General features: G+C 43.5%; 1 pseudogene; it reads left to right on the top strand.

Moving 5' to 3' along the window:
* Positions 1-11,518, top strand: part of LOC147894503 (protein HEAT STRESS TOLERANT DWD 1-like) — a 24,984-nt pseudogene extending 13,466 nt beyond the window's left edge.
* Positions 11,519-26,829: the final 15,311 nt, after the last annotated feature.

Genomic DNA, 26,829 nt, shown 5'->3' with positions numbered 1-26,829 from the left:
AGAGGGCAGCCCTTATTGTGCTTAGATTTTCTGTGAATTTGAAGCTATGTTTAGTTAGAGAAAGGTTTCACCCACTTGGTGCCTATAGCATGCTTGTCTTTAGGAAAATCACACGACTCCCTATAGCACACTTTGCCTGAAGGCAAATCACACACCTCCCAAGTGTCATTGCAATGAATTGAATCTAATTCTGATTGCATAGCTGCCATCCAATCCTTATTGTCAAAGGCATCTTTGTGACACGATGGTTCCTCATTGCAAGCTGCAAGAATCAAAGCAACCTCCATTATGCATGAATCATGAACCGAATGATTATTCTTGCATGTGACAACAAAAGCCCAATCATGATGAGCAATATCTATTAACCGGACACAATACAAAGCAGATGGAGCCCCACCAAGCTACAGTCCTCTAATCTTACCAAAGCTCTCCTACTATCTGCGTGGCAGTACTAGATCATCCTCCACCTCCTGGATGTAGGCCGAAGGGAAGCCTTGCCTGCTGCATCTCCTGCGTTCATCCGCATATTTCTTCTGCTTGGCTTGGGCATCCTGCATATTCTTTTTTGCCAACTGCAGAAGGGCATCCATCCTCTCCAAGTCATTCCGTGCTAGCTGATTTTTCACAGCCATGCCAGTAATTGAAGAAGGCATCCCGACCTTGCATCCGTACATTGCCTCAAACGGGCTCATGCCAATGGAGAGATGCTTGGTACCATTCAGCAAGATTCAGCAAGTGCCAACCATTTATCCCAAGACTTTTGAGTATCATGACAAAGTGCCTCAAATTTCCCTCCACCTCAAATTTTCCTCCACCCATTTGTTCATCCTTTCTGACTGTCCATCAGTCTCAGGATGGTAAGCAGTGCTAGGTGTGAGTAAAGTACCCACTGCTGTAAATATCTCCTGTCAAAAGTGACCCATAAATTTTGCATCTCTGTCACTGACAATTTCCTGAGGGAAACCATGATGCTTAAAGACATGCTCAATGAATTGCCAAGCAACCTGTGATGCTGAATACCAGGTCTTAGTGGGTTTAAATCGGGCCTGTTTTGTCATCCTATCTACCATAGCAAAATCCCATCCCTTCTCTGTAGAAGGAAATGCTGTGATGAAATCCATTGCTATGTGCGTCCATTTTCCCTCTGGAATGGGTAATGGCTGCAAGAGACCTGCAGGTAATTTGAAGGACAGTAAACTAACCAGTAACCAATCAACGCTGTTACATAAACAATTCAGCAAAAGTATTGGGAGGTAGAGTGCCCCTTCTCAAAAGCAAAGACATAGATTGGCCCCAAACCTTGGCGCTCCTTTCGGTATTTCTTTAATTAAGTGAGAGACCCAGAATTCCAGGCTACATAAAGGATACATCCCTTCTTACAACTGGGGCATTCCACATCCCAGTTGGCATCCACATACCCTGCAAAGCCTTTACTGTTCGCTGCTCTCACCACTCCTGGTAGTTTGTCTCCGTCCCTAGTCCAGGAAGCTTGCACACAGCCCCTGGAACTGTCAGCAGTAACCACACTTGGCCATATAGTTCTCCATAGCCGTTGCCATTGCCATTGCCCGATTAGCCATCTATCTGCTCAAAGCAGAAAGGGAAAGCATACACAAGCTTTCTCCTTTGACCAAGACTGCCATGACCAATAGTCTCTCACCCTATGGGTCGCACATATCCTGATACAATAACTTGTTTCCCAAAAGAGATCTAGCATCACAATACAGCAAACAGTATGGCAGTCACACCTGGACCATCCCTCTCGGGGTTTCAAAGATACTTCCCATTCCAAGCATGGATTTCCGACCCCTGCCTACTCAACAATGAGATTGTACCAAAGATGTGCCGTCTGCCTAGCAATCACTGCCTGCATGTGACCTATCTCCTGGAGAAACCAAAAGCATATTCCCACACGGAGCATGTTACTAGCCAAAGCCAGCAAATAGGATACACAATGAGTACAAACCCACTCGCATTCGGTGCTCTTCCCACACTCCATAGGCATCAATATCACAACACAATAGCTGTCACGGGGATGTGAATTTTGTAAGCAAATAAACTATGACTAAGTTTGTAACCAATCTGGCCATAGGGGACTGGCCTAGAGGAGTAGTGAGCTCCTGAAAGCCCCTAGTGTTAACATCTAACTGGACACACTTGCTAGACCTAACTGTTAGAATCAAGGCATGGCATCACTTTGACCCCGCGGAGGGGTGTGATGGAGCTAGGAAGTTTGCCCCAAGATAGGTTCCGAAGTTTCACGTTGGAAGAGGGGTTAAAAAGGACTAAAAGGTTGCCCCTAGACAGTACCAATGTTTGTCATTGGTTAGTGGGGTTAGGACCTTTAAAAGTTGCCCCTCGGAAACCAACGCTTCCTTGGTACAGGGGGTTAGGGGCATTAATGTGCCACGTGTCGGGCATGCAGCCCATCAGCTCCAATTTTAGTATCCTCCTCCTATTAGGGCAGCTGGCGTCTAGTTCTGGAGCCTGTTTTGGATCCTTCTTCTCGTGTTTGCTTCGCCAGACCTTCTACGGGCTGCTGGTTGCTGTCTGGTCGCTGTTTTTCTCTGTTTCTTTGGTCTCCAGCCCTGTTGCATGCAGTCCAAGCCAGGGAGCATCATTTGCAAATCGTTGGAGGCCTTCCTGGCGCTGATCTGCTGCTGTGCGGTGGAAATTACAGGCTATACAGACTGTTAGGCAGTCTGTACACGCTGTACGGAATCTGTCCAGGCTGCGGGAACTATGTCGTAACAGACTGTACGGACCTTGTTGCAGGCATTCTGTACTCGCACACAGCCCGAGGCTGAGTTTTCTTGCTGCGAAATAGGGTTTCTTACTGTGAATCTCTGTTTTGAGGTCATTGGCGGGGTTTTGGATACCACGAGAACCTGTTCTAGTGTGGGGCAGGGTTTTTTGGTTGCAGCTTGCGTTGTGGGCACGCAATCCCGAAATTCCAGCCTAGTTTCTATTTCTTTTTCACTTTGGGATTTATTTTTAGTTTCTCAATTTGAGATTCTCTACAGGATTCCCTGGGTTTGTTGCCATCACCTAGTTACAGAGGGTGAACCCAAGTTGATACCAGGTTGTTGAGGTCAGAGGATGCCTATGCCTTGCTCTAGCAGTTGGGATGCACAATTTGCCAGTTTGATGCAGTGGGTACCTAGTGTGGGCCAGTGAACAGTGATAGGTGAGCCCTGGTTGTAATTTTGCTGTAGAATAAAGAAATATCGCAAGGGGCGCCAAGTGTTTGGGGCCAATCGGTGTCGCCGTGTACATTGAGCAGGGGCATTCTAGCCTCACTTGTACTTTCTTTTATGCTATCTGATGTGGTGTGTTTAAATGGATGCTAAGCGGCTGTATTTGATGGTGTAATCAGAGTTAGTTGTGGTTTACCATCCTTCGGGGTTCATCTAGAACTTAGCAAAAGGGAAAGGATCATCAGTTGAAGGACTTCCACAGAACTTGGGCCTCTATGAATTCAGTTAGCTGCTCTTGGTACAGCCAGCCACGGTTGGCTACGGTACAATGACCGTACAAGCATGCTCTATTGACATACGTGCAGCCCGTACATCAGCCACTCGATACCCAGCCTGGCAGACAAACTGTTCAGAATCCATCCATATAGCCAGCAGGTACACTCACCGTACAACCAGCCGTACAATTGTACGTACCCTTGCAGCTACGCTCTCCGGACAACCATGTACGGTAGTCCATGCAGTCATTAATGTGGGCAGCCCACAGTACGTACTGTTTACCCACTCCGTACAGCCGCCTTCAATAACCCCATACGTACATCAGCAGCTGCCATTACCGCTCCATACAATACTGCCAGCCCCCTTCAAGGCTCTTCCGTGCTCACGGCTGCACTAGGCTCCATGAAGGCTTCCGTCCCTTCTCCGGATTCCAGCCCCATGTTCATTTTCGGCGTCAACCTCCATTTTCGTGATTCTGCCCCGTGCTCCTTTTGCCCGTCCAATTTTCTGCCCAAGGCCTTCCTTGGCCTTCCTTTCCAAAAGGGGGCTGCATGGGCTTGCCACGTGGCAGCCCATGCCTTAGTGGGGCCTTTTTAAAAGCCCACCAATGACCAACTTAAAAGCCTAAGGTTCTTTGGGCCCCTCTTGGCCCTAGACCTTTCATTTTCCCCCAAGGCACAAATGCTAGGGGTTCTAGCACATCGAGTAACCCTTGACCTCGCCCCTTGTTTTCCCAGGGTCCTGCCCACATGCAGGCCAACATGCATGTGCTAGAAATCATGCCCTCGTGACAGCATGGCAAGCATTCAGCCACGTATTTAACCACATCTCTCCACATTCCTTCCTAGGTAAAGCTCTACTTGATTCTTTCATATGTTTTAGTGATACCCGCATGTCTAGTCATGGGAGAGGAGTGCATTTCTTGCAAAACCAACTCGCGGTATTTTGAGTCTGGCACTAAATAAATCTCGTCTTACCACATCATGCAATTTGAAATCCGAATGACCCTGACTAGAAGGCTTCTGCAAATCTGAAAATATGGGAGCTGCCTTAGAATTCTGCATATACTCTTCCTGAATGCCATGATCCACACATGATATATGGTACAGATAGCAGACAATTTGCAAGCCCACATCTTGGACAAGGCATCTGCAACCACATTTTCCTTCCCTTTTCTATACTCAATGTCAAAATCATAGGATTGGACTGCAGCCAGCTGCTTATATGACAAATTTGGTTGGGTGAGGAAGAATTCGAGTGTCCTATGATTTGTTTTCGCCTTAATTTTACTCCCGTATAGATAGTGGTGCCATTTCTTGAAAGCATGCAAGATAGCCAGCATCTCCTCATCATAAACATGCAAATTGAGTTCTTTGGCATCAAACTTCCTGCTTTCGAGGTTATTACCCCGTGTTCCCGCCTCAGAACAGCCCCCAATCCTTTGCCACTGGCATCTGCCTCCACAATGAAAGGACGCAAAAAATCAAGGCATACCAAGACAGATGCATGAGTGAGATAAAATTTCAGGTCTTCAAAGCAACGTTGTGCTTCCTTTGACCACTGAAAAGCATCCTTCTTCAAGAGGCCAGTGAGAGGAGCTGCCCTCTTGGCAAATTTGTGAATAAAGCGCTTGTAGAAGGAAGCAAGACCTAAAAATCCTCTCAACAGGGTGGGATTTTGTGGTTGTGGTCAATCTTTGATGCATTTCACTTTTGGGGGATGCACCCAAATGCTATGTCTACTCACAATATGCCCAAGGTACTCAACCTCCTTTGCCATAAAATTGCATTTGCTAGCTTTTGCATAAAGCTGATGCATCCTCAAAATTTCCAGCACTTGCTTCACATGCTTAATGTGCTCTTGTCTATCCTTGCTGTAAATGAGGATATCATCAAAGAAAACTAGCACGCATCTGAAAAGAAGTGGCTGCAATATCTTGTTCATCAGTGCGTGAAAGGTGGCCGGTGCATTAGTCAACCCAAAAGGCATCATCTTGAATTCATACCAGCCCTATTCAGTGCGGAAGGCCGTTTTGTGCTCATCTCCTTCTTTCATCCTGATTCGATGGTAACGAGACCTCAAATCTATCTTCGTGAAAAACTGAGCACCCTTGAGTTTATCCAACAGGTCATCTATTCTGGGGATTGGAAACCTGTTCTTGATAGTGGCCTTATTTAGATCCCTATAATCAATGCACATGCGGTACGATTTATCCTTCCTCTTCACCATAAGCATTGGAGATGCAAAAGGAGAGTGCTAAAGGAGAAGTGTTATGAGAGATGAAGTTCTTCTCAAGCAACTCCCGCACCTGTCCAGAGGGCTGAGAAGAGGGCTGACCTCTCTCCCAAGGGTGTGGCCTACCATTTAAACCCAAGCCAGCTCCAGGCATACTCGGTGGTGCGGTGAAAGGAGCACTAACCGGATGCACACCAATGGGTCGGCCCAAAAGAGATGGCTCAGCCTGCATAGATGCAGAAAGCTGTGAGCCAAAAGGTGGCTTTTGGGCAGGTTGGCTCAACTCTTCCAGCCCTATAAATAGGGGGCCTCTAGGCCCTCATTTGGACTCCAAACAGCCCCCCACCCAGCCTCTTGTGTGCAGCCTTGAACACCTTTGGAGTTGAACAGCCTCAGCCTTTGGTCTTCATTTTAGCCTATTCGGAAGGTGTATACACATCTATATTTCAGTCATCTCTCAGCGCTCTTAAGAATCTATTACTCCTAGCTTTTCAATCTCTCACTCACGCAATCACCATGCATCCTGGTGGACAGCACAAGTCTCTTCCTTGCCTTGCAGAAGTGTTCGACATTGTCAGTGTGGACAGTATCAAGGTCTCCATATATCTGCAAAGATCTTAATTCCATGCACTAACACTCCACATAGATGCCTCTTTAGAAAGTGCTTTCCTTGTAATTTCCTACGTAGTTGGATTGTTCTGTCAATTCTCTGCTACACCCAAGAAGGCCCATTGGGACGCAGGTATGAGGGTGCTAAGGTACTTGAAGGGTACCTGCACCTACGGCCTCACTTATACGAGAGGCGTTGAGTAGGGAGGTTTTTGTGATAGTGATTGGCAGGTGATATTGATACCCGGAGATTGACCTCTGGATATTGTTTCTTACTCTCATCAGGAGCTGTGTCATGGCTGAGTAAGAAACAACCTATTGTCGCTCTTTCATCTACAGAGATGGAGTACAGGGCTGCTTGTACAGCTGCATGTGAAGCATTGTGGCTCAGGTGGATCTTGGAGGACATGAATGTGGCCCAAGAAGATGCGACAGTGGTTATGTGTGACAACCAAAGTTGCATAGCGATCGCCAACAACCCCGTGTTTCACGCACGAACAAAGCACATCGAGTTCCACTATCAATTTGTTCGAGGACTCATCGACGAAGAAGTCATAGAGTTGATGTACTGTTCGACCAACGACGACATCTCAGATGTCTTCACGAAGGCACTTCCTAGGGAGAAGATGGAACACCTCATTCGACGCATGGGGTGTTACAAAAGTCACTGCCCCGCACAGGCAAGCGCACAGGGAGAGGAGTAGGCTCAGCATCTTGGACAACATCTGTTGGCTGTTGTATATGCTCATCTCTTGAGCTTTTGTCTGCCCACTATTGTGGAGGAATATATCTGAGTTTTGCTATCGCTCTCTCCGTCTCTCTGAGTTTTGTATGAGCTAGATCGGGAGTGTGAGGTGTCCTCTATTTCCAACACTGTGGCATCAGTCCTTGTTGCTCTCTGGTCTGTTGCATCAGTGTGTCTCTCCGTCGGCGCATATCAAGCAGGTAGAGCCCAACACAGACCTGATCGTGAAAATGTATCAGCCGTATCAGTCGTGTGAGAGGGCCAAAGCCATGTCCCTCCTGAAAGAGGTAGTGATATCGTCCTCGGATCTCATAGTAGACTGGACAGACACATAGAAAATGCTCCTCCGTCTTGATTTCCCCGATCTGGCATAGTGTGTAAGTTCTCTGCTCTCTGGGTATGCCTGCAGCTGTCCCTGCCTCAATCCACAGTTGATGTGATGGTTTCTCTCCCTGCAAAACACCTAAGGCCTTCAGATGCCTCTGCAATTCCTCTGCTGAATATGATATAAGGACTATGTTACCCGCATATAGCAATATCTGTATCATCAAATCAGCCAGAAGCAATCCCTTGCCTCCTAGTCAACCCAATCTGATAGGCCTCTTGGGGCACGAACTCTCCGAGAGAGAGAGAGAGAGAGAGAGAGAGAGTATGCTTGGAAGGCATCACATACCAACTTCATTTTTATGTTGGGAAATACCCCGCTGTACAACTATTTGTCCTCTCATTGAAAGGGCATGCATCTGAGTACCTCTGAGGGGCATGGCTGAGGCTAGGAGAGAACTGATCTCATCATACGATAGGGGCTATGGCTGCTGTAGAATTACTGCTGACTGATCTGCAATTGTCTGGCACTGATGCTGCTGTGGAGACTGTGCTGCAAGGTCTCGTCCTGCTGCTACTGGAACTGCTGAGGCTACTGCTGGGACTGCTGGAGCTTCTGTATCCTGACCACTGCTAGTTGCAGCTGCTGGATCTGAGGGAAAGTGTTCCACTTTTATAGGTCTGTGTTGATGTCAGTTGACTTGCCCTGCTAGAGACTGGCCGACCTTGTTCCGGACTGCCCTGACCTGCCATGTGGCGGTCAAGTACTGCTGCTGCCCTCTGTTGCCGTCCTGCCTGGCATACAGCCATGTGGCAGCCTTTGATGGGCTGCTGCCTGCTTTTGCCAACCTGTAACGACATCTGCTGACCTGTTCTGCTCTTCTGCTGCCTGCAATTTCTGACATAAGCCACCATATAGCCAATACCTGCTTCGTACTGCTTGCTGACCTGCCATATGTGCAGTTGTGGGCTGCAGGCTGCAGGGTTGCCATGTATGCAGCCATGCGATGGGCTGCAGATGCCAATAACAGGCTCACACCGCCAATCATAAGGCCTCTTTAATGCCTTCTATCTGTGGAGAGGTGATAAAAGTATGCTGCATGTTATTTGAAGTGTAGCGATCTTTTTTGCTTATGACCTGCACCTATATTTATAAGTGTTACATTTCAATTTTGGTGAAGAAAAGGTTGCTTACATGTTGTTAGCATTAAAGCTTCTAATTTAGGAATAAGCCTGACCCTTTTATTGACATGTCTTGACAAGATTTGATTTTGGTGGTGGATTGACAAATCAGTGGAGTCCAACCGAAGTGGATGTTTTTGCTTCATGTTCCGTGGACAAGACCATAGGTGTCTGGGATGCACGCCGACGGGATCAGGCAGTGATCTCAATCAAGGCGCATGATTCGGATGTCAATGTTATTTCATGGAATAGGTACCCTGTGTTTATTTACACACTCAATATTGAAGAGAGTGAGCTTCCTACATTTGAATCAATGCTGACGACTACATTGCAGTATACTGCCTGTTATACTTGAATATGAAGCCTGAACTTGTGGTGGAATTAGGTTGGCAAGCTGCATGATAGCATCAGGAAGTGATGATGGCACCTTTCGTATTTGGGACCTTCGTGCTTTTAAGGTACTTCCATGCTTATGTCCACTAGCTGTGGTCTTTTTGGTTTCACTGGCTTGATTGCCCACAATCATGACCATCTTATGACAAATCTTTGTAAAACATGTTTTTTGCTTTAGGGCAATATTGCTCTGTGATTAAATTGATGCTTCCAAAGAAAAGTCGCTTTTGCAATTTATTAGGTGGCAGAAGTGGTTCTCAAGGGCCACGCTGCATGGTCTGGATGCATTTATTTTGGTCATATGCTGAGCTAGCTGCTGCTGACAGCGAATTGTATATGGGAATTAATGGAGACAGAAATAGAATGTCATCCAATACCCACCCTAAGAATTTGCATTAGGGTGGGAAGCTTCCAGCCTATATTTTGTAGGGACTTGTGTGTGCTGTGTCACCATGCATTTTGGTCTTGTTACTGACAAGTTATGGGAACTTATGTGCTCTTCTCAACTCTGCTTATGCAGTTCTTTCTCTGTTCATTCTAACAAGAAACTAATGTTGATGTAAATGGAGATTCTAACTCCTTGTAACTGATTTTGGTAGCAGGATGATTCCTTTGTGGCACATTTCAAGTATCACAAGTCCCCCATTACTTCAATCGAGTGGAGTCCTCATGAAGCTTCCACCATTGGGGTTGCTTCTGCCGACAATCAACTGACGTATGATGCACTCCCTAAAATATCTCTCTCCACAATCCTTTTCTGTACAGGTCATGAGTGCACTGTGGGACTTGTTGTATGCGTCGGTCTACATTTAGTCTCTGAGGTAGAATAGAAGCATAACTTTTCATTTATAAAGTCACGTCACTGATCCACCTCAACAAACAAAGAGTTACAATATGTCCATCTTGTGCAAGCCTGAACTTTTTGGCAACTTAAATGTAGTCATGTTGTGGTTGATAAAAGGAAAGGTAGAATTGGTGTTTCTGCTTATGGATCATGCATTATTGGGCTCTCTTCAATCCCTCTCCTGGAGCAGTTTTTGTATTTATGGTCGTTATTATGAGAATCTTATCTTTCATGCTTGCATAATTTGCCTTCTTAAAGGTCATTCACCCTTGAGAATGATAGATTCTGAGATTTTCAAGGGCAGAAGTGAGCTTATGCTCTTTGTTGGTGAGAAATGTCTCTTTTGAAAACATAGGACAGCTCAAATTTGGATAATAATGGGAACAGAAGATAATGGCTTGCCTTCTAAGAAGGGCAAGGGGAAGGCATAGGTGGGAGGAAAATGACGAAAGGGTGTGGAGAAAAGGTGAAGGCAAACCTTGCACGCTACCAAGACAAAGAAAACCTCCTCATTTTCCTGCCATTACTGGCCTGCCCACAGCACAGATCCCATCTATGCGCATCAGGACCACTGCTACGGGTTCTTGTCTTGTGGAATGTCACTATTTTAGTGGCATCTGGAATGCCATGATCTGAAACCAGACATCTTGCATTTTCAGAGTCTGGGATTTATCTCTCGAGCGGGATGTAGAAGAGGAGGCGGAGTTTCAAGCTCAAGTCAAGCAAAAGGTGCTCCCACCAGAGGATCTTCCACCCCAGCTTTTATTCGTACACCAGGTACTTCCCCTGCTCTGATACTCAGTTTTGAGACTTCTAGAGTGCATGATCTCTGGCATTAGCGTTCTTGCAAATCTTAAGAGCAGTTCTTGTCTTGTCAGTCCTAAATGTGTCAGTGAATATCAGTGGGTATGGTTCATAATAAAGCTGGCTTCTTTCCTTGCAGGGTCAAAAGGATTTGAAAGAGTTGCACTGGCATGCTCAAATTCCAGGTTTGGTTGTTTCAACCGCAGGAGATGGTTTCAATGTGTTGAAGCCATCCAACTTAGAAGGCCTTCTGACATCATGAGGTCTTACTCTTGTTGTTTTTGGAAATTTGAATTGTAACACCATTTTCCTCTACGGAATGCCAGGTTTCAGTGAGCATGATTTTATTCTGAAGATTTCATTGCCCCTGATGATACAATTCGAAATGTTGTTCTGCGCACGGAATAAGCTTTTGCATACTGACAAAGGTGTTTAATTTGAGATAAGGTGTACAGCAGTTTTTACAACCCCCTTTCCTGCTGGCAACATGCATGGAAGTACGTTTTATTCTGAAGATTTCATTGCCCCTGATGATACAATTCGAAATGTTGTTCTGCGCACGGAATAAGCTTTTGCATACTGACAAAGGTGTTTAATTTGAGATAAGGTGTACAGCAGTTTTTACAACCCCCTTTCCTGCTGGCAACATGCATGGAAGTACGTTCTTACCGGCAAGTTTGAGACGTCCTCTTCCCACTCTTGGAAGCTTATAAGATGAATTGAGTTTGGGTTTATGTTATTTCCATCATTTAGTGGAATTTATGGTTTTGGACCTCATGGCTGTGACTTCTGAGGTAGAAGGGTACGCTTTTGACATTCTGTAGTCGCATGAATATGAAATTCCAATGTTTCTCATGTTCACAGAAGTCTAAATTTTGTGGATGTTCATATTATAGTGGGTTGAAAAAAATCAAGCAAACAAAATCTTAATTTATGACTTGCACAATGTCTTCTGGGAGATGTATCTCTTCTACATGTGGCTCAATGCTTGACCATAAATGTGTGAATCTTATTTAGCAAAAAAAATGAAGGACACTACCCTGAGCATGAATTTATTGAACGGTGATCAGCCCTACCATAAAGGGCCAGCATTACAAAAATCTGATTAGAAATAGAAAGGAGCACAGTGTGCAAGACCAATAGTTCAAATGCGATAGCTCTCTACAGGTGTAACATAATCCATTAGAACATCCTTCATCTCACTACTAAGTTTCCTTTGATTTAAGCATCTACATCCTTTTAGATGCACAGCCTGGACAGACCTTCTACAGCAGCAACCGCGAGACCATTCCCGAGTGCTCGCTTCTAAGCTTCAACTTAAGCTAGCATGATCATTGATTCTTGTTAATAATTTCGCCAAATGATCATTGATTCTTGTTAATGATCATTTGCACTATTGGTGCTCTTAGTACAAATGCAATAGCTCTCTACAGGTGTAACATAATCCATTAGAACATCCTTCATCTCACTACTAAGTTTCCTTTGATTTGAGCATCTACATCCTTTTAGATGCACAGCCTGGACAGACCTTTTACAGCAGCAACCGCGAGACCATTCCCGAGTGCTTGCTTCTAAGCTTCAACTTAAGCTAGCATGATCATTGATTCTTGTTAATAACTTCGCCAAAAACCTGAATAAAAATCCAGTCAACCCATTAGGCCTCATGGATTTTTCTAACTCTATACTATTAAGGGCATTTGGCTGATAGTTACTGTTTGCTTACTAATTAGAGAACTCTTTGAAACTAAATTTCCTACTCGTGTTCCAAAAATGATTTGAAACTATGGGCCTGCGACTATCAATTGATTCTATTTTTTGCTATTGGAAGGAAAAAAGTGAAAGGGGCAGTCAGACTAAGCAAACTAGCCCGTCCAATAATTCCTATTCCCACTATTTAAACCCTTCTTCCTCTTCATAATTTCCTCCCAGTCCTTCATATACAACAAAACTACACAATCCCACCATTTCCTACGATTCCTGTCTCATCTAATTGCCAAACTGGCCATTACTTTGATGCTCTTGTCAATGGAGGTCTTGCCAGACTCTGCTCAGAAAACTTTTTGCACTTCAAAATTTTGTAATTAAAACTTGAAGGGGATATCCCAAGACCATTTAACTGATACAAGTAGTGTGCGAAGTGTTTGAAATCAACCAATAGAGGGTATGCATAGCGGACGACTAATAGATCAGCCCAGGGGCTCACATAGGGTGTGATGTAGGTGGAATCACAAACTTTCTTAATGTGCTTAACATTGATGTGTAGAATAACAAGTAGACAATGCTCAGAAGAGGTATAGGAACATCAAAATATTTGTCAAATGGACACGAAAGTGCAATTTTTGTGGAAAGTTTGGTCATTTTGCAAAGAAGAGACTCTTAGCAAATCTTGTGTAAGAATTAGGAAAAGAACTTGAGGAGACAATTGCTCTCACTACTTTCACCACCCAAATCAATCTTGATAAGGGTGATGACTCATTTATCTTTTAAGTTGTTTTATGTATGGTCAGTAAGGGTTCTCTGCCTTAGGATGTCTCCCCTAATTGATTGTTAGTCGTATGTGAGTTTTACCTTGTCAGACCAATGGAAACTCCCCATGCATGGTCATTGTACATTCTCCCAGTTGTCTGCCAAGAGCCATAACTAGAGTGAGTCGTAGGTTGGGGTCATGAGTGTTGTTACTAGATGTGAACAAGCCATGAAGCCTCTTATGTACTACTGTTGGGGTGAGGTCATCAATTTATGGGGGGGAATTGTTGGGATAAATTGATGTAATGGGATGATACCAAGGGGTCAAAGGTCAGTGTGTGCTTGTGTGATCACATGGTGTGACCAGGTTAGGTGGTAGAAGGTTCTAGTAGGTGTGATTGAAAGAATTATGGACCTGATTTTGCCAGAGCATGCTATCCCCCCGATCACAAATAGTAGGAGAGAAAGAGACCTCGAGACCGAGACGTGGCACACTCGACAAAGGACGGACGCACAGATTACACTAGATGACATCTCATCTATCTTCAAACCTAGAGTGCGATCGATAGGGGTTACTATGGTGCTCGTTGGACTACTCCCCCAGTCAACATACAGAGATCTATTACAACACTACCTAGTTTGACATTGGCTGTCACCGCGAGGTAAGGTACACACCACATCACTTTTGGATTTTTGTGATGATTCTATCCTTTTACAAGATGTTGATCTAGACAAGGCTATGTCTCAAATCTCACAAGCGTCCCAATCACAACTTAAAGGTGTGCACTATTCGACATGGGTAGGATACATGATGACCTTATCATCGATAATGGCCTAGAATGCTAGCCCTCCTTAGGTGGTTTCACTTATTTTCCACATGGGGGGCGGGGAGGTGGGCTCCAACATAGTTGAGTATCTCATGGGATCTCTTGCCTCCATCTCACCACCGCCTCCAGGAGTGGATCACGTATATATGCTTTTTAGTATATCTACCCGAAGGCTTTATGATGCACACTAAGACACCATCAAAGCAAACTACTTATCATATCATGACATACTGTTTGATCACAACCTAAAACGTCTCTCCTCTCTACTCACATACATTGACTACATATTGCTCTTAGAGGATCGAGCCATTTTGATCACATGCTCTCTCCATGAGGTTGTCTCACACATTTTTCCGAACACCACTCCTATGTGCTCATCACCTCTTGACTCAATACCTATAATAGCTGGTATGATGATGAGTGTAAAAATTTATGCTGACAATGCAATTTCAAGGCTATGCATCATCTTCAGAGCAAGGCAAAGGTAGTACATGAGTACCTTCACCTATCGAAAGAAGCACGCCTTTGTTTGTCAAAATTGATAAGTTAATAAATATTTTGTTTAGTAATAACTCTAAGGACTTCTAGATGAAGTTACTTGAGCGTGATCCCCATCCCCTCTCGTGGACATCAAACTTTGGAACTTCTATGCATACATGCTATACGATGCTCCTTACCATCCAGCACCCAAACTCTCACATGCACCACACCCACATCATGTAGACTTTTCATAGCCATTGGTGTCAAACATACAGCCCTGAAGCTTCACGACGGTCGAGCAAAAGATCCCGAGGGCATACGTACTAAGGCCATTTCATATGGAATAAATACTTTGGCCCTAATCTTAGCAAAGCCCTTCAACAAAGTAGTTTAACTTGGTTTCCCTCACATGTGGACCCTTAACACCGTCACTCCCATTAACAAGGTAGGAGATTCCATGAGCCCAAAAAACTGCTCAACCATTATGATTGGAAATGTCATGTCCAAGATCTATGCAACATTGAGGTTAGCCACTTCACAGAGCTTTAGGGACTCAAAGCTGTCGGACTCATGTGGGCTTCTAGAGAGATCAGGGGACCATGGAGCACATACTCACACATAGAGGTGGCATTGGGGAGGCCAAGGAACATAGATAGATGGTTTATTGTTTGTTGTGAATTTTGCAAAGCTTTTGACATAGTGCTAAGGGCTCAACTCGTCGCATGGCTATAGGACTTGGGTTACGATCAGAACATCACTTCGACCAATCATGACACTCTATGAGAGAGTCTCTGGTTAGGTTTGACAGTGGAGATTATGAGTTCTATTGGGGTCAAACAAGGTTATTCAGTATCACCAACCTTGTTTAGCCTCTATACAGACACGCTTGAGACTTTCATTAGACCCCTAGGGAGGACTGGCCAGCCTGATCCTTGCTCCAAATTCTCCTATACATAGATGGTCATACTCTCCTCCTTAGCAGAGAAGCTCAACTAATACTTGGATGCACTCCAAAGTTTCTATGAGATACACGATTTGAAGGTCAACCTTGGTAAAAGAAATTTGATGATCTTCAATATATCTCGGGCACCCATGCACAAAGAGCACTTCACACTCGATGGGTTACTGGTGGAGGTGGTTTCTTTCTATAGTCTCTTTTTTTTAGCCCGATTTTCATGATGCGACCAACATTGCAAGCTAGACTGAGCAGGGGATATGCCCGAGTTGCTAGACTTGAGCATCAATGCTTTCACTCTCATTTCTTGGATCCTTAAATGACTAAGGCTCTTTGATTTGACTCTATGGGTTGCCTAATGGATATGTATAGATCCCTTGTTTAGGGACTAACCTATTAGATATAGAATTGAGAGGCTTCAAGTTCTCACGCTTTCAGGGATGATAAGCCTTTAGTCCTGCATTAGATAGTCCTAGCTAAGTTCGAAGCATCCTAAATTTAGCTTGATGCAGCATTCTAGATATCACGTATCTCTACTGTATCATGGAGTATGAATCTTGCACTACGAGGCAGCGTAGGCTACCACAATTGAACCTATCCTCATCCATGGCTTTGGCACCTGAGGGTGACGAGAGATGTTAGTATGCATGCACATGCAAGTGGTTACACAAAGTGAACCAAGTCATTAGAGATTATAGCTACACACATTCATGACCTGGTAGGCACCCCTCGAGCTTCTTGTGAACCTCGGATTTTATAGAGACCATTGTTTGCAGACCTTAGTAGAGGGCTTTATTGGCCCACCAAGATCCATCAGAGGGTGTACATAGAGAGGGTCACATTTGCACTTTATGTGACCATCAAGGGATTGAGTCAAAGGAGCATTTTACTTTCACATGCGTTGTATACTATGATAAAAGAGGTCGGTACCACTGTCTCTTTAGGGAGTGTTTTGGACCTAGCTAGTTTCTTGTCCTACTTAGATAAAATATGCTTGGCGACCTTCATCCATGAGGACGTCTGACACAAGGAGCATTTCCTTACGACACATAAGCGAGCTTAGGGCGTATAGTCAGGCTCCACTTAAAGCATGATCACTAAGTTCTTCTAGCCATACAACACTGACCAACCATGCCTAGAGAGATGACAAGTCTGAGGACCAGAGCAAGAGACATGGCAGACTCACTAGTGGGCTGAGGCATAGGTCAAGCTAGGGGACCTTCCTCCATGCTTACCGAAGCAAGGTCATGGCTGGCGGGAGTGACTGTGGCACTTGCTTGTTGCAAGGTGATAGCTAGGAGATGGCCGTCATGGGTGTTGATGCCTACATAGAGGTTCGTCCCACCCCTTCACCTCATTGTATTTAGTCCTTCGAAGACTTTAATAAGCTTTCTTTTCTTTGTTTCTTTCCTCAAACTTGCTCACTAAATTCCTATTTATCTAGCCTTGGTAATTTGCCTACTCAAATGTTGAATTGACAAGCAAGTTTCTTTGCTATGGGTGTTCCTGGTGTGTATGATTCTTGAATGGGTGTCCCCATTATTTATGATTCTTGAATTCGTCTTTTCATTATTTGATCAATGGTAGATTTGTAAGTTACATGTCATTATTTGACCCTTGCTTATGCTTGTTCTTATGTTTCTTGTTGAGTTTGGACAAGTTTTGTTGGCTTGCTCTACATTGTGTTTTGTGATCTTTGCAATGGTTTCTTTGGTGTTGCATGTGAGTGATGTGGATGGGCTTGTGCTGCATGTGTCTTGTTTGTATTAAGTAGTGCATTGCTTATCCATGTGCACTTTTCTACCTTTTTGTGTGCTGAGTCTATTATGTCTAGTGGTTTTAAAGAACAACTCCGAATGCTTGAGAAAAAACATCATACAAATGAGCAATCCGAAAGGCGTTGATCATGGGAAAAAGAGATAAAACAATTGGCTGTCGAAAACTAGCCTGTTTCTAAAGAACCCAAATCACTGCCTAGGAAATTTCTAGGACATGGGCAAACACCAAGATGCATCCAAAAAATACCTCATTGGCAATAATGACGTCAAAGATACTTGCAAGCCAAGACTTAAAAGGACATTCCTACCTTCAGACGATCACTTTAGAACTTCCAAGCCAAGACTTACAAAGACACTCCTATCTTTAGATGATAACTTTAGAACTTCAAGTCCAACACTCCCAAATGGCACACAAGGTGTAGATGGACATGGCCCACCTTTATAGAGCCCCACAGTTGGTGGGGAGGTAGATCACAAGTCGGCAGGCAAGTTGGCTAAAGGGCCCAAAGATGCCTAGAATAGAGAGCCCATGGGGGTGGATGCTGGGTCATTTTGCAAAGGTTGCAAAAAGAAGACGGCGGATCAAAAGAACAAGGAGGAGTCCGACTCATATTTAGATGGTGTGATCATCCTAGAACTATTCTTGGTGATAGATCCATGTGTTAGTAAGGTCAGATATGTAGACCTAGAAGTCATAGTGCAGATGCTTGATATTGAGATGTGGGTAGACGGAGAGGTAGAGATCTTTGTGAAGGATAGCAAGCGCTTGGACTCTTCAAGGTGCTTGGATGTTGATACTAATATAAGGGTGGATTTCATGGAGTTCCCTAGGGTTTCAATTTTAGACGGATGCTATAATTCAGAAGGAGGCATTAAAGGACTACACAGGCCATTGGTATGTGCCTCCATGATATATGGTTTGCTTTCTAGTATGTAATTGATGTCATATTATAGTAACGCACCATAAACATATGCTCCTTTCTCTCATCACCCTGTCTACTAGAGGATGTATAATTGCCTTGCTGCAATTTTCTAGTCATGATGTCATTCTACTTTCTATAGCAGTCTTTAACCATATGACCCATTTTACCACAGTAGTAGCATTCAACATTGTTGTTTGCATTTTGGTCTCTCTACCATTCACCACGACCTCTTTGGCTCCCCCTGTCTCTAAAGTTACCACATCCTCCTCCATAGGATTGGTTTTCTTGAATCTGCTGCATATTTTGATTTCTACCATGGCCTCCAAATCGGCCAGCTCTACCTCTGCCTCTACATGTTCTAGTATTTGAGTAGAAGACAGCTTCTTTTGAAGTTCCTCCTGAAGAAGATGCACCACCATTTCTCTGCTCTTCAAAAATTAGAAGAGCAATCAACTCCTCAAAATCAAGAAAATTATCACGAACGGCAATGGATGTATGGATTTGTGCATAATCCTTTCCTAGACCATTCAAGGTCACAGAAACTAAATCATCATCTTCCACTGGCGACCCAATAGAAGCAAGTGCATCTGCAATCTTCTTCACCTTCATGTGGTAGTCATTGATGCTCATATTTTCTCTCTGCACATTATGCAACTCCTGCTTGAGCTGCATTTTCTTGGCTTGTGTATTTGTGCTATACATTTTTATCAAAGTATCCCACACCTCCTTCGGTGTGCTTGCATCTTGAATATGCACAATCATAGAATCTGAAATACTGATAGACAGCCAGTACATAACTTTTTTGGCTCTCTCATGCCAGCCTTTAAATGCCTACAACTCCTATTGATTGGGAACATTAGGAATAACTAGTTCTTGTTCAGCTCTAGTAATGAACTCCCAATAGCCTTTTCCCTTAAGGAAATTTGTCATTCTAAACTTCCATGCTTGGAAGTTGTTCTTGTCAAGCTTTTCTGTGACAATCTGTGAAAGAGCATCAGATGCCATTACAGAACATTGCAAAATATTCTATCACTGCAAAGAAACACAACTTCTCCCTCATAAGGGCAAATTTGCAAAATTGATGAGAGTGGTATTTGACCACACAGTCACTTCCTAGTGACGATTATGTGTCAATAGGCAATAAGAATGTTTCTGTTACTCCCAATATCTCTACGCACAAGCATACAATGTAATTTTTGCGATAACTGCTCACCGACCTGTAGAACAGTGGTCGCACAGCAAAAATAGGGCACTTTTCTGAGTGCCTTTGGAAAAATTCCACCACCAAAACGGGCCCTGAACTGGTCTCGAATCAAAATCTGAGATAGTGCACTCTTGCACTTTCCAGCTATGTTACCTGCAAAGATTTGCTCCCAATCTCGAAAAAAAAAAGGAAAGCAACATTGATCCTCCCACTAGGACACCGTGAACTTGGTTTTCTTGAGATCCTTACCATGAACCGAGCTCTGATACCATGTGAAGAGAGTGGGAGAGAAGGAAGGAGTCTCACTTGCAGCTTTCTCACATACACAATGGGGGAATATGCACTAAGGTGGGGGTTGAAAATAGTTTTCCTCTTCTTAGTTGTGAAAGCTAAAAGAACTCTAGGTACAAAAGAATAGGTGAACCCTATATGTGGGTCTCAAACCAAACTCAGCTAACTAAGGCGACATACTAACTGAGACACGAACTAGAGTACATAAAGATAGCTATCATCTAGCTATTATTCATGGACAGTGTACCAACCGCATCTGCATCTAACAAGTCGGTGACATAAATGCACGATGGTCACCCTGGCATATCACGAGTGGAGCTCGATATCTCAATAGGGACTACCACATGGGCAACACCTCACAACAAACAAAGGCAAACAAAGGCGGGATTGTCCAAGGGAAAAGGTGCATTTGTGGTGGTAGGGAGTGTGGGCAGGCATATGTCCTGCACAGGCCATGAACAAGGCAGGGAAAATAGTAACATGGGAGAGTTGGTGCCTCACACAAGTTGTATTTGGTTTATAGTGATGTTTGTGGACCCATGCGAGTTGCAACTCTTGGGGAATTCTATTATTTTGTCACATTCATTGATGACCACTAGGTATACTTGGATTTTTGCTTTACAATCCAAATATGAAGTTCTTGCTTTGAAATCCAAATTTGAAGTTTTTGCATGCTTCATGCATTTTATTGCCTTGGTTGAGAATGAAAGTGGGATGAAAATTTCCTACATTAATTTAGACAGGTGGGGTGAATATATGTCAAAGGAATTTGCTAATTTTTTGGCCTCATGTGGCATACATCATCAATGCACTATGCCTTACATTCCTCAGCAAAATCCTGTGGTTGAGAGAAAGAATAGATCAATCATGGAGATGGCCAGGTGTATGATGCAAAGCAAGCACTTTCCCAACAAGTTCTGGTTGTATGTCGTTATGTTGCAAATTACATTTTGAACAGATTTCCCACAAAGGCATTGAAGACCATCACACCTTATGATGCTTGGATAGGTCATAAGCCCAAGATTTCTCTCATGAGGACTTTTGGATGCTTGGCATATGCACATGTGCCTTCTCAAACATGCACAAAGTTGGATGATAAAGCTATCAAATGCATTTTTATTGGGTATAGCTTAGAGAGCAAGGGGTATAAGTTCTATTAGCCCCACATGGGCAAATGTTTTGTTAGTAGAGATGTTTTTGATGAATCCTCCTCTATGCCTTTGTTGGATTGTAAAAAGTATCCCACTATTGATGCCACAAATCTCTTTAATAGCTTGACACCCTTGTTTCTATCAAATGATCATGATGATACTTACTCATTTTCTTACACTTGGCTTTCAAAACAGCCCTACTGAGGCTACTCTTTACATCCGCAAGAGGGATGGATTTGTTCATTTTAGTCCTCTATGTGGATGACATGCTTGTGAGTGGGACACATGATGAGCTAATTGCAGCTTTTAACCTTGACATGCAGAAGATATTTGTTACTATGTTTGATCTTGGTCTCTTGCATTACTATCTAGGCATTCAATTTGCTAGCAGTGAGGGGGGCATTTTGATGTCACAATGCAAGAATATTGGACAACTTTTGCAATGCTTTCAGTTTGAGGATTTCAAGCTAGTATCCACACCATTAGAGCCTGGGTTTCACTTCTCTTCTAAGCATGGTAGCGATGCATGTCATGTAATTCTCTATTAGTAGGTAGTTAGTTGTTTGATTTATTTATGCCATACTAGACGTGATCTTCGGTATGTTGTCTCACAGTTGAGCAAATATATGCACAACCCCTCTACACACCATTGGTAGGCTATGAAGCGGGTCTTAGGTGCCTTAAAAGCACTTAGCATTTGGTACTTTTTTCTGAGATTGATTCTTCACTTGTTATGCATGGATTCATTGATCGTGATTGAGGTAGATCTTCAGACACCCGTGTGTCACATAGTGGCAACTATTTCATGCTTGGTACTTCATGCATGTTGGTTTAGCAAGAAGTAGACTACCATTGTTACTTCTAGCTATGTGGCTGAGTACATACTAGCATTTGTAGCTACAGTGGAGTGTGTTTGGCTGTAGAAGCTACTTGCAAATCTTTGTGCATGTCAAGTTGCTCCCATCATCATCTTCATGAATAGTCAGGGTGCTTTGGCTATTGCACATATTTTGGTTTTCCATGCTCACACAAAGCATCACTATCACTATGTCAAAGAGAGTTTATCAACATGTGATATTCAGTTGTCTTATGTTCCCACTAAAGACAACTTGGCAAATCTTTTTACAAAGGTTCTTCCTTGACATGAGTTTGAAGCTTTTTGGCAAGCTTTAAACTTAATACCTTTTGTGATTTGATCTATTGTACTCTGTACAATCATGGGCTACTATACATCGTGCTCTTGCTTGTAGATCCTTTGAAGTTGATTTTGACTAGATATGACTCATTTTCTTTATAGGTGAAGCCATTCCTTTGTTTGATCTTTCTTTCTTCTTCCAAGAGGGATGCCTATATATCTACTAAAATGGAGACTGGTAGATTAGTGAGAGTAGTCACAATGGTACCATACTCATCAGGTCGACTCTTAAGAAATATAGCAATCACAACATCATCATCAAGATCAAATTTGATGGTAGCTAGTTGAGTCAATATGCTTTCATGGAGTTTTGTTGTGAGGATATTGATTCTCCCTTGTTTGGCTTTAGATCAGAGAAATTAATGAGTAGACTATACTTGGATCATTTCCCATGTGCTCCAAAGATAGTCTTAAGGTGCCTCCATGCACCATGTGTAGTTTCACAACCATCAATGTGATCAATAAAGGAATCAACCAACCCTAGTACAATTATAGCCAATGCCTTTTCATCCCTAGGTAACCATAATGCTTATCCTTCCCTAGTAGTGGGTTTCTTCTCTTTCCCATTAGCAATATTCCAAATCCCCTTAATCATGAGTTTGGTCTACCATGTATGAAATCCCTCACCCTCAAAATTGTCTATCTTTGTTTTGGTAGCTATATGGAAGGTCTTACCAATAATGGCAGTATATAATCCCTTTACAACTCTTAGAAAGAACCATCACCATACAAATGCATATTGCAAGTAACAAAATCTAAAAAACAAAGGTTCTTTGCACACTGATAGTAGAAGGGAACTCGGGGTTTGGCTTGGAGGTTGATTAATTTCCTATTATCAAAGCTTGCCTTCTTCTTGATGACCTTTTCAACCCTAATATATTGGTTGTTGGAGGACTCACATGAGGAAGTCATTTTCCTAACATAATTAAGACTTTCAATACATCAAATAAGACTCTCCTCAATTTTGATCTCAGAACCTTGCATACACCCAAGAATTGACTTAAGTCTGAGTCTAGATGCAATCAAGAGTAAAGATACCAAGTCAAACAATATGTTGACTAAGTCAACCTTCCAAGGTGAATAACTGCCAAAAGTGCCTAGGAAAAACAATAGAAACTTGGAGCCCAAAATTCGAGGTGGTAAGAGTAGCTCTAAAAGGGGTTTCTAGTAAAAAGAAAGGTCTTATACCAGAGAATGTCCTCTGACAAGGATTGGTAGAAATTCGTGTAGTACCACTCGTGATAGTTGTGCCAAGTAAATATGTTAAAAAATCTAAATAGTAGGGTTTGTTAACATCCATAGAGTATAGTCACAGAATGCAGGGTAAGTGCTGAAAGGAAAAGGGTTGGCCCTCCTTTCAAAAGGTGACATGTATAAAAGACCAAATGGTTGACTTTGGTCTTCATTATTGTATGCACAAGTTTGAAATACAAGCTCCCCCTTCTCCTCCAAGAGTGTCTTTGGAAGTTCTCTTGTTTTCTTTGTAGTGACTTTGTGTTTGTCACTCCATCCCCCTTCACTCTCTCCTTCCCTTGTCCTTATTGCTCCTTTCTCCCCTCTCTTTTCCCTGCTCCCCCTTCACTCTCTCACAAGGAAGTAGCTTGGAGTGGAGGCTCCAATGACATTCCTTCAAGATCCCCACGACACGTGAGTCATTGTCGAGACTACACATTTTTGGCACCATTGTCGGGGGTTCAAAGTATGCTGTTGCATTTGCACTTGCTTTCTTTTGTAATCCACCCATTGCATAAGGCTTCAAGCTTAACTTGGAGCTTTGTTATTGGAGTTTTAGAAGAGGTATGAGGAAGAAGTATGAGTTGGATGGAAAAGAGACGAAAAATTATCATTTTATGTTGAAGAGCATTTTTGAGTGTAGGAAACTTGTTTTTGAGGTTTGTTAGAGTTTTATAATGATAGGAAGGTAGTTTTTTAGATTTCTAAGGTGTGTATGTTGTCAAATCTCACAAAAAACAACCAAGAATGAAGAATCAAGCTGAAATTCAAAGTTGTTTTGTATGTTAACAGTCACCCCTCAATAAATCTCTCATTTTTGCACTCAAATGTTGTTTTTCTTTCACTATTTTTTCATTGAGTAGGTAGACTAGGTAGTATAGCATCCCCCTGGCACACAAAAACCTGAAAAGAAACTCCAAATCTGTTAAAAATAATCAAAAACTAATCGGCAATATAGCGCATTCCTATCCCCATGGGTTGATAGCTTAGCACTATCCTACTGTTACTGTCGCTATAGCCCTATCTCGACGGTCAAACTCTATTGACCTGTGGCCATAGCGCCTATCCCCATGACCTAACTTTTGACTGTGGTCTAACCCGCCACCCTAATTAATGTGTGTCTACCTATCCCACTAGTCTGACAATCATTGACTCATGGCCTTAGCACTTGCCCCACGACCGTTGCTATAATAGTATCCCATCGATTGCTTTAGTTATCCCCATTCCCATTGCCATATTTGTATCTCATCGATCAAGATACCCCGCCGACTGGTGTGTTAAGCTCATTCCCACGATTGTTGCCATTTTGCTACCCCCATGCCTATGGCCATATTATCCCACCGTACTCATTATCCTTCCACCTGTAGTCTTAGCTCATCCCTATGACTGTGGGGATACCACCTACATCCCATCCCACTAACATGTGGCACTACCCATCCTATCGATCGGTACCTTAAGAACTATCTTCTCGCCTGTTGCCATACTTGTATCCCACCGACCGACGCCTTAAGAAGTATCCCATCACCCATCGCCATAGTGATATCCTGGCGAGACCAGATGCGCCAAGCTATCCCTATGATCGTTGCCATAGCCTTATCCCTATGCCCATCGAGATACCTATAGTGTAGTCTAGAAAAAAAAATACAAAATTCAAGTTTTAGCCTAAGAGTGCCCTGTTAGAGGTTTTATACATGCATTCGCAATCTGGAAGAATTATGTCCAAGGAGCCCATGCCTGAAGAGAGTGCTTCGAGCTACACTCACCCCACCTTTTGCCCTAGCTGGGGATCAGTCCAAACCAGAAGCTCAATTCCTAGCTCCCACTTTGTAATAAGACCCCGACAAGAGGATCCATCTAGCTCTGATGAGACAGAGAGCTTGGACGAGGAGATGCAAGACCCCACTGGTCCAAGGGCTTCCAAAACCCCCTTCACTACCGTGGCATCTCCCAACTCTCCTACTCCTTCTATAGTGTTCACGTTAAGAGATACATTCTCCAACACGTTTGGACGTTTAGGCTAAACAGATTCAATAGACATGGAGAACCCCTTTGCTGGAATGTCAATGGGAAGGGAAGGTCAGCAACAACAACCAGCTCTTCTTGAAACATAGACATGGACTGAAACCAACTTTGTGGACCCAGGGCCCACCTCCTTCGCAAGGCACCATTAGTGGGAATGCATGGAGGAAGAAGACCCATGGATGAGGGGCTTCTGGGGACAAGACCCTAGCCATGGATATATGAGAGGGGCATCTTATGAACTCCCAACCTTCCCGCTGCCACCAACCTTCGCCAACTATGTGGCCCCACAAGTTCCACCCTATCGCCCAATGCAAGGAGGTGCCGATGCCCCATGACCCACCCCCTCCAAGAGTCCGACCGTTTCCACCCACATCTGTTGCTCTAATGAATGTAGGCCTTGGCATGTCCACCCCAATGCCGGTAACATCAACTCAATGGATTCCACTACCAAGGCCAAGCTTAAGGCCACCCCTTCCCATTAGGCTTACAATGGCACCACCTCCACTAGCTAACCAAATGGTGCTATCAGATCAAGTGATACGCACCTTGGTGGATGCCCTAGGAAGGGGAGCCACACCACCTCTACCCACCCTAGTATTTTGCGCAGGGATCATACATCTCGCAGATCTAGAAATGGCTAATGCATTTGGTCTTAGTTTGGATGGCAAAGTAGGCCAATGATATAGGGCTCTCACCCTCGAAGAAAAAGTCAATTGGGAGAGCTGTGAAAATCCTTCATTGTAGGGTTCATCCCCAATGGACATAAATGGAGCCCAATTAATCAGTTATATGAGGTGAAGCAGCATACCACTATGCAATTCACTAGTTTCCACCTGCCTTGTTTGAAGCTAGCTAGTTTGCAAGCAGCTAATTCGAAGCTAGTTTGCAAGTAGCTAGTTTGAAGCTAGCTAGTTTGCAAGTAGCTAGTTTGTAGCAAGGTAGTATGCACCAATCTAGCATGGAACCCCAAACCATATTTAACCATGATCAGATATAGAAAGGAATGTGTATCAGCATACATTAGATTTAGGCAACAACATGTATGCTTGGAGGTACCTACTTTGTAGCCAGCTTGTTCATAGGTGGTGTTATGGATAAATTTGTCTAAGGAAAAAGGCATAAATATGTGTGTGTGATTGTATGTGTGGCAATAGTATAATAAAATATGGTGTGCATAGGGCCTAAGGTTGAGGTGGCAGGGCATGACCATATGCCACCCTTCCACATAAGAGGACCCATAAGGTGTGATGTACATAATCCATGATAGTAATATTATAAAATGTAAGGTGGCATGGTTCCTCCATGTGCCACCCCTCCACCTACGCGGTCCCATGCCTGCATTTAGTGAGATATGGCCTAAAGTCCATGAGAGAAGTAATATAAAATAGGTGGAGATGGATATTATATTGGATTATTGCCTTCATGTAGGATAGGCCCATTTGGGGGGGGGGTGTAGATAGTCCAAGGATGTAAGATAAATAATAGGGAAGGTAGGATGAGGTGGCAAGATTCCTTGTGCCAACCCTCCACTTATCCTCCTAGAGGTTTGAATGTATTATAAAATTGGGAAGAGACCAAGGGAGAATCATAGACTTGAGATATGGGGATTGATTTATGTGGAAAAATGAGGCAAAGGGTTGTCGCACACAATTGAGAGTGCGTAACCGCCTAGCCCACATGGGAGACTTTTCCACA

Source organism: Dipteris shenzhenensis, chromosome 14 (genome assembly GCF_047967505.1).
Source record: "Dipteris shenzhenensis isolate YYH24624 ecotype China chromosome 14, Dip_SZ_1.0, whole genome shotgun sequence".
NCBI lineage: Eukaryota > Viridiplantae > Streptophyta > Polypodiopsida > Gleicheniales > Dipteridaceae > Dipteris > Dipteris shenzhenensis.
The sequence above is the reverse complement of the archived record's forward strand: the minus strand, read 5'-3'. Positions and strand labels throughout refer to the sequence as shown.